This window comes from Anabrus simplex, chromosome 3 (assembly GCF_040414725.1).
Source record: "Anabrus simplex isolate iqAnaSimp1 chromosome 3, ASM4041472v1, whole genome shotgun sequence".
Classification (NCBI taxonomy): domain Eukaryota; kingdom Metazoa; phylum Arthropoda; class Insecta; order Orthoptera; family Tettigoniidae; genus Anabrus; species Anabrus simplex.
Genome location: NC_090267.1, coordinates 158,506,270 through 158,512,959, shown reverse-complemented (window position 1 = coordinate 158,512,959; position 6,690 = coordinate 158,506,270).

The window sequence follows — 6,690 nt, the reverse complement described above, 5'->3', positions numbered from 1 at the left end:
GATATTCCGTCGCTAAGGGGGTGAAAAGGGGGGTGAAATTTCAAAATGAGTGTATCTACATTTCAAAACTTTAAAAGTTTACAGATGTAAAAATTGGTATTTAGAACCTTTTTTAAAAATAAGGAAGCACGTATTTTTTGTTTTCAGAAAGTCCCAATAGGAGGGGTAAAAAAGGGTGAAAAGTGGTTGAATGCCTTTAATCAAGATACCGGTACTTATATCTAAGAAACTGAAGATATTGCTGACCTGAAAATTGGTACTTTTGATCTATTTTAAAAATAAAGAAACAAGTATTTTTTTTGTTTTTGGAAAATCCAATTAATGGGAGGGTGAAAAGGGGGGTGAATTTTTAATATGTGTGCATCTATATCTCATAACTTTTAAAGTTTACAGATATAAAAATTGGTGTTTATAATTTTCATTAAAAATAAAGAAATACGTATTTTTTGTTTTCAGAAAATCCCATTAGGAGGGGTGAAAAGTGGTGAAAAATGGGTTGAATGCCTTTAATGACGATACTTGCATCTCAGAAACTGAAAATTGGTGTTTGGGATCTCTCTTAAAAATAAAGAAACACGTATTTTTGTTTTTGGAAAATCCAATTAATGGGGGGTTGAAAAGAGGGTGAACTTTTAATGTTTATAGATGAAAAATTTAGAATCTCCTTTAAAAATAAAGAAACACATTTTTTTGTTTTCGGAAAATCCCAATAGGAAGGGTGTAAAAGGGTGAAAAAGGGGTTTAATGCCTTTAATGAGGCTACTTATATTTCAGAACCTGAAGAAATTACAGACCTGAAAATTGGTATTTGGGATCTACTTTAAAAATAAAGAAACAGGTATTTTTTCTTTTTTGGAAAAACCAAATAATGGGGGGTAAAAAGGGGGGGTGAATTTTTAAAATGAGTGTGTCTACATCTTAAAACTTTAAAAGTTTACAGTTGTAAAAATTGGTATTTAGAACCTCCTTTAAAAATAAAGGAATACATATTGTTTTGTTTTCTGTAAATCCCAATAGGAGGGGTGTAAAAGGATGAATAATGGGTTGAATGCCTTTAATGAGGATACATATATCTCAGAAACTGAAGATATTACAGAACTGAAAGTTTGTATATGGGATCTCCTTTAAAAATAAAGAAACACGTATATTTTTGTTTTTGGAAAATCCAATTAATGGCGGTTAAACATGAGTGAAAATTTGGGGTGAATTTTTGAAAGACTATATCTACAGAATATCTGAGAAATGTAAAATGTTACAGACGTAAAAAGTGGGTATTTGGAATCTCCTGTAAATGTAAAGAAACACAGGTGATTTGTTTTCGGAAACTCCACTTAAGGGGAACTGAAAGGGGTTGAAATTTTAAAAATGTGAATTTCTACAGTATATCTCAAAAAACTTAACATGTTACAGAAGTGAAAAATGGTATTTTTTATCTCTATTAAAAATAAAGAAATGTGTATTTTTAGTTTTCGGAAATACCACGTGGGTGGAGGGGGGGGGGGGTAGAAGTGACTGAAAATGGTGTTGAATTCTTTTAAGGCTATTGATATCTTAAAAATGAAGATGTTACAGACGTGAAATTTGATATTTGGAATCTTCTTTAAAAGTAAAGAAACACGTATTGTCGGAAAATCCAATGAAGGGGAGGGGTGAAAGAATTGAAAAATTAATGTACTTAATTGTATGAGAATACATACATCTAATAAAAACTAAAGTTATTACAGACGTGAAAATTGGTATTTGGGTCTCCTTTAAAACGAAGAAAAACGAGTTTTGGGGGAAGGAACCATCTTTGGGGCTGGGAGTGAAAAGCAGTTGAATTCCTTCTATGAGGACACATAAATCAAAAACTGAAGAAGTTAGAGTCGTGATAATTGGTATTTAGAATATCCTTTACTATTAAGGAAACAGGTATTTTGTGCCGGAATATTCACTTAGGGGGATGGGGGCGGAGGAGTGTGAAAGGAATAGAAAAAAGTGAATTATTTTTATGGGGATACTTATATATCAAAACTGAAGGTAATAGACGTGAACATTGGTGTTTGGAATCTCCTTTATACATAAAAAAACATGCCTTCTTTAAATTTTTTTTTGGGGGGGGGGGTAAATAAAAACGGCGGTGGGATGTAAAAGGAGGTGAGACCAATTGATTTTACTGTTCATAATGTACTTATAAGGAGCCTCCGTTGCTCAGGCGGCAGCGCGCCGGCCTCTCACAGCTGGGTTCTGTGGTTCAAATCCCGGTCACTCCATGTGACATTCGTGCTGGACAAAACGGAGGCGGGACAGGTTTTTCTCCGGATACTCCGGTTTTCCCTGTCATCATTCATTCCATCAACACTGTCCAATATTATTTCATTTGTCATTCATTAATCATTGCCCCAGATGAGTGTGACAGGCTTCGGCAGCCAGCACAATTCCTATTGTTGCCGCTAGATGGGGGCTTTATTCATTCCATTCCTGGCCCTGTCGAATGACTGGAAACAGGCTGTAGATTTTCGATGTACTTATTCTGATCATAAACCGATCATTTTTAATCTTTCCTGGGTTCGTTTTCAACAGCCATCTATTCTTTCGGAGGACGTTCTTAGATTACAGTATTCTCCTAGCATATAAATAAAAATTTAAACACATTTGAAATAAACGATAGGAATGAGATTGACCGGCAAATTGTTCACCTCTATAATAAGGTCAATAAGTATGTCATTCATATCGCCAGAAAACCTGCACACTTGCCTACGCGTGACAATGGTGCTGGTCACATTGTCAATAATGACAATGGCAGCAGATGTAATTTACCGCCAAGTAGCGGTCTTGCATTTTGCTTTGGGGTCCAGAAGATATATAAGAATAAGAATAGGAATAAGAATAAGACTCTTCTGGACCGACTTCAAATGTGGGGACCACGCTGGAAACGGCTGGACGGGTAATGACTAAGAATGCAGTCCGGCTGAGGGTTCTGTACCGCCAAGGCACCCAAGACGACACCACACCGGATCTCCTGAAGGATTTGATCCATATTAAAAATGCTGATAGGAAAAGATGTCAAAGATTAGGGACCCAACTGACCGGGTGGAATACCTTGATCTAGCCCAGGAGGTGTGAAAACAATTGCTGGAAAGAGAGATTGAAAAATGGGAGGAAACTTGCCGTAATCTATTAGAAAATGAGCCGGATCGCGAATTTGACGGATTATATATCTAAAACAATAAGCATTCATTTATAAATTTCAGTACCGGTATAATACCGTAGCGAATCACGGGTATCTTGCTAGTTTATATATATATAAGAAAACATAAAGGTCTGATAATACTGCCTTGAGGAATTCCCCTCTTAATTATTACAGGGTCAGATAAAGCTTCACTACTCTAATTCTCTGAGTTATATTTTCTAGAAGTATAGCAACCCATTCAGTCACTCTTTTATCTAGTCCAATTGCACTCATTTTTGCCAGTAGTCTCCCATGATCCACCCTATCAAATGCTTTAGACAGGTCAATCGCGATACAGCCCATTTGACCTCCTGAATCCAAGATATCTCCTATATCATGCTGGAATCCTACAAGTTGAGCTTCAGTGGAATAACATTTCCTAAAACCGAACTGCCTTCTATCGAACCAGTTATTAGTTTCACAAACATGTCTAATATAATCAGAAAGAATGCCTTCCCAAAGCTTACATACAATGCATGTGAAACTTACTGGCCTGTAATTTTCAGCTTTATGTCTATCACCCTTTCCTTTATACACAGGGTCTACTATAGCAACTCTCCATTCATCTGGTATAGCTCCTCCGACCAAACAATAATCAAATAAGTACTTCAGATATGGTACTATATCTCAGCCCATTGTCTTTAATATATCCCCAGAAATCTTATCAATTCCAGCCGCTTTTCTAGTTTTCAACTTTTGTATCTTATGGTAAATGTCATTGTTATCATATGTAAATTTTAATACTTCTATGGTATTAGTCACCTCCTCTATCTGGACATTATCCTTGTAACCAACAATCTTTACATACTGCTGACTGAATACTTCTGCCTTTTGAAAATCCTCACATACACACTTCCCTTGTTCATTAATTATTCCTGGAATGTCCACATCTTGTCGCCATACCTGGTCAGATCATCCCCGCTGTGTCCGTCCACCTACTTCCTCTGCTAATCTCTCCCCGCGTACCGTTGCATATCTCCAACACCTCATAACTGTCCTTTACCATATCGCTTCAACACTTCACCACCTTACCTTTCCACGCAACTTCCTTCTCGACACTCTGGTGTAAACCTCCATCTAAAGTTTAGACAGGTCAATCGTGATACAGCCCATTTGACCTCCTGAATCCAAGATATCTGCTATATCATGCTGGAATCCTACAATCCCCAAGCCGAGTGGCTCCTCCATAATATTCACATCGCTTACCCATCTCCTACATCTACTAGCATCACATTACTCTCCACTGCTCCTGGCCTGAGAGATTGTGTTACGATCTAGGGGGCACGCCTCGCCCTCTGGGCGGGGAATGAAAACGTTTTTGTCATCGTCGCCTCTAGGGTATGCACTAGCCAGCGTCTTGGTAGGTGTGCTAGGTAGCAACTGATGAGCCCAACCTAGCACACGAGGGCGAAACGCTGGTAACCAGGAATGAGTTGGCTGTAAAATGTATAATGTCCAATAACGGACCATTTATACCTATTTTGTGACAAAGCAAGAAAAATAATTGGCTGAATGTCGTCTGTCCCAGCCTTGGTGGGTGATTCAATGGTATGTAATATCGGTATTTCTGTAATTTCACAGTTAGAGTGTTACAAAAGATCAATTCAAAATTGTGTAGCGTTCTGTTCCGACAATGCACCAGTCATGATTGGCAAGAAGAATGGAGTTGCTGCTGTTTCAAGGGAAGCACAGTCATCTGTCTTTGTATTGGGTTGCTAATGCTATTTGATGAACTTGGCTGCTGAGAAACGTGCAAGAAGTTTGCCCGTTCAAGTTGATGCACTCTTAGTCGACATCTTCTGTTATTTAGAAAAGAGTTGTAAAAGGAAGGAACGCATTAAGAAATTCCAAGAGCTTCACAACATGGAAATGAAGAAGATACCGAAACATGTTTGCACAAGATGGCTATTGTTAGAAAGGTGTCTACAGAGGCTGTTAGAACAATGGGACCCACTACTTGCCTTATTTAAAGATGAGGTGCTTGTTAAAGCTCAGTGTGCATCAACATCATTTACGATCCCAAAAGCCGAGCTTGGTAATTCCAAAGTCCATGAAAAGAGGAAAGCTACTGAGTCGTCGGTTGCTCCCAAAAGATTTGCATATGTCTCAAAATTTGACACTCCTGTGCTAAATACATTCAGAATTGTGAAGAAATATTTTTAATGGTTCTGTCATCAGGCTTCTGTGCCTCCCTGTGCTTTCATTCCTTTATTTAAGAATCTCAACTCTACACTTCAGAGTGGTTCCCCTCACATTCATAAACTGCTAGAACTAATGACCAAACTTTTAAAATAGCTGCTTTCTAGATTTTTAAAACAAAAGTGATCAAAAGTTCACTTTTATTGAACGTTCCATACCATTCTATTGAGAATCGGAGAGACAATGATGAGCTAGTCATTGGCATTGAGACAATGAACGTGGTAAATGAAATGTAATGTCATATGGCTTTTAGTGCCGGGATATGCCAGGACAGGTTTGGCTCACCAGATACAGGTCTTTCTATTTGACTCCCGTAGGCGACCTGCACGTCGCGATGAGGATGAAATGATGATGAAGACAACACATACACCCAGCCCCCGTGCCATTGGTTAAAATCCCCGACCCGGCCAGGAATCGAACCCGGGACCCTCTGAACCGAAGGCCAGTACGCTGACCGTTCAGCCAACGAGTCGGACAATGAACGTGGTGAAGGAAATGATAGAGATAAATCAACATTCTTTTGATATGCACAGCAAATTGCACAGCATGTGATTATATTATTAACAAGTTCCCTCTCAATGATATACTGAAACATGTAAAGGTTGCAGAGTTTAAAAAAAAAATTGAAGATGCCCTGTTTTCTTCTCTACAATGAGTCAGTTGAGGATGCAATGAATGTGGTTCAGAACCAATTTGTAGCTCTTCAGATTAATGACTGTGCTACTGTTGAGAGTGAGAATCAGATAATAACACCAAATAGGCTCGCTTGAACAACATTCGTTGAGCTGATGGTGTTTCTAAGTATGATAGGATATCCAAGCTAATGCTTTCTGTTCTGACCTTACTCCACAGCAACGCTGATTGTGAACATGTGTTCAGCTTGGTGAAAAAGAACCAAAATCTGTTTAGGTCCTCAATGTCAAATTAATTCTGAATTCTATTTCTGTTTTGAAAACCAGAAGTACTGGTCCATGTTAGTCTAGTAGTTTTCCTCCAGAATTTCTGAAGAAAGTAAAGAACGCAACTCATCTCCACCTGTCCTCTCCAACCTGTGATGGATAATAGCCTGCATACTGTGAACTTGGTAGAATTTTGTAAATAAGTGTACCTGTTCCATTTAATTTTGGTGGTGACATTCATATTTTGACCCGCAAATTTAAAGTGCAGAAAAACACTGTACTGTGTGAACAGTTCCCAGTGTTAAGTGAAAACAGATGAGCACTCATCAAGATGCAACTTTGTGTAAGTATTTAATTTCAGGGGTGATCATAACATGTATT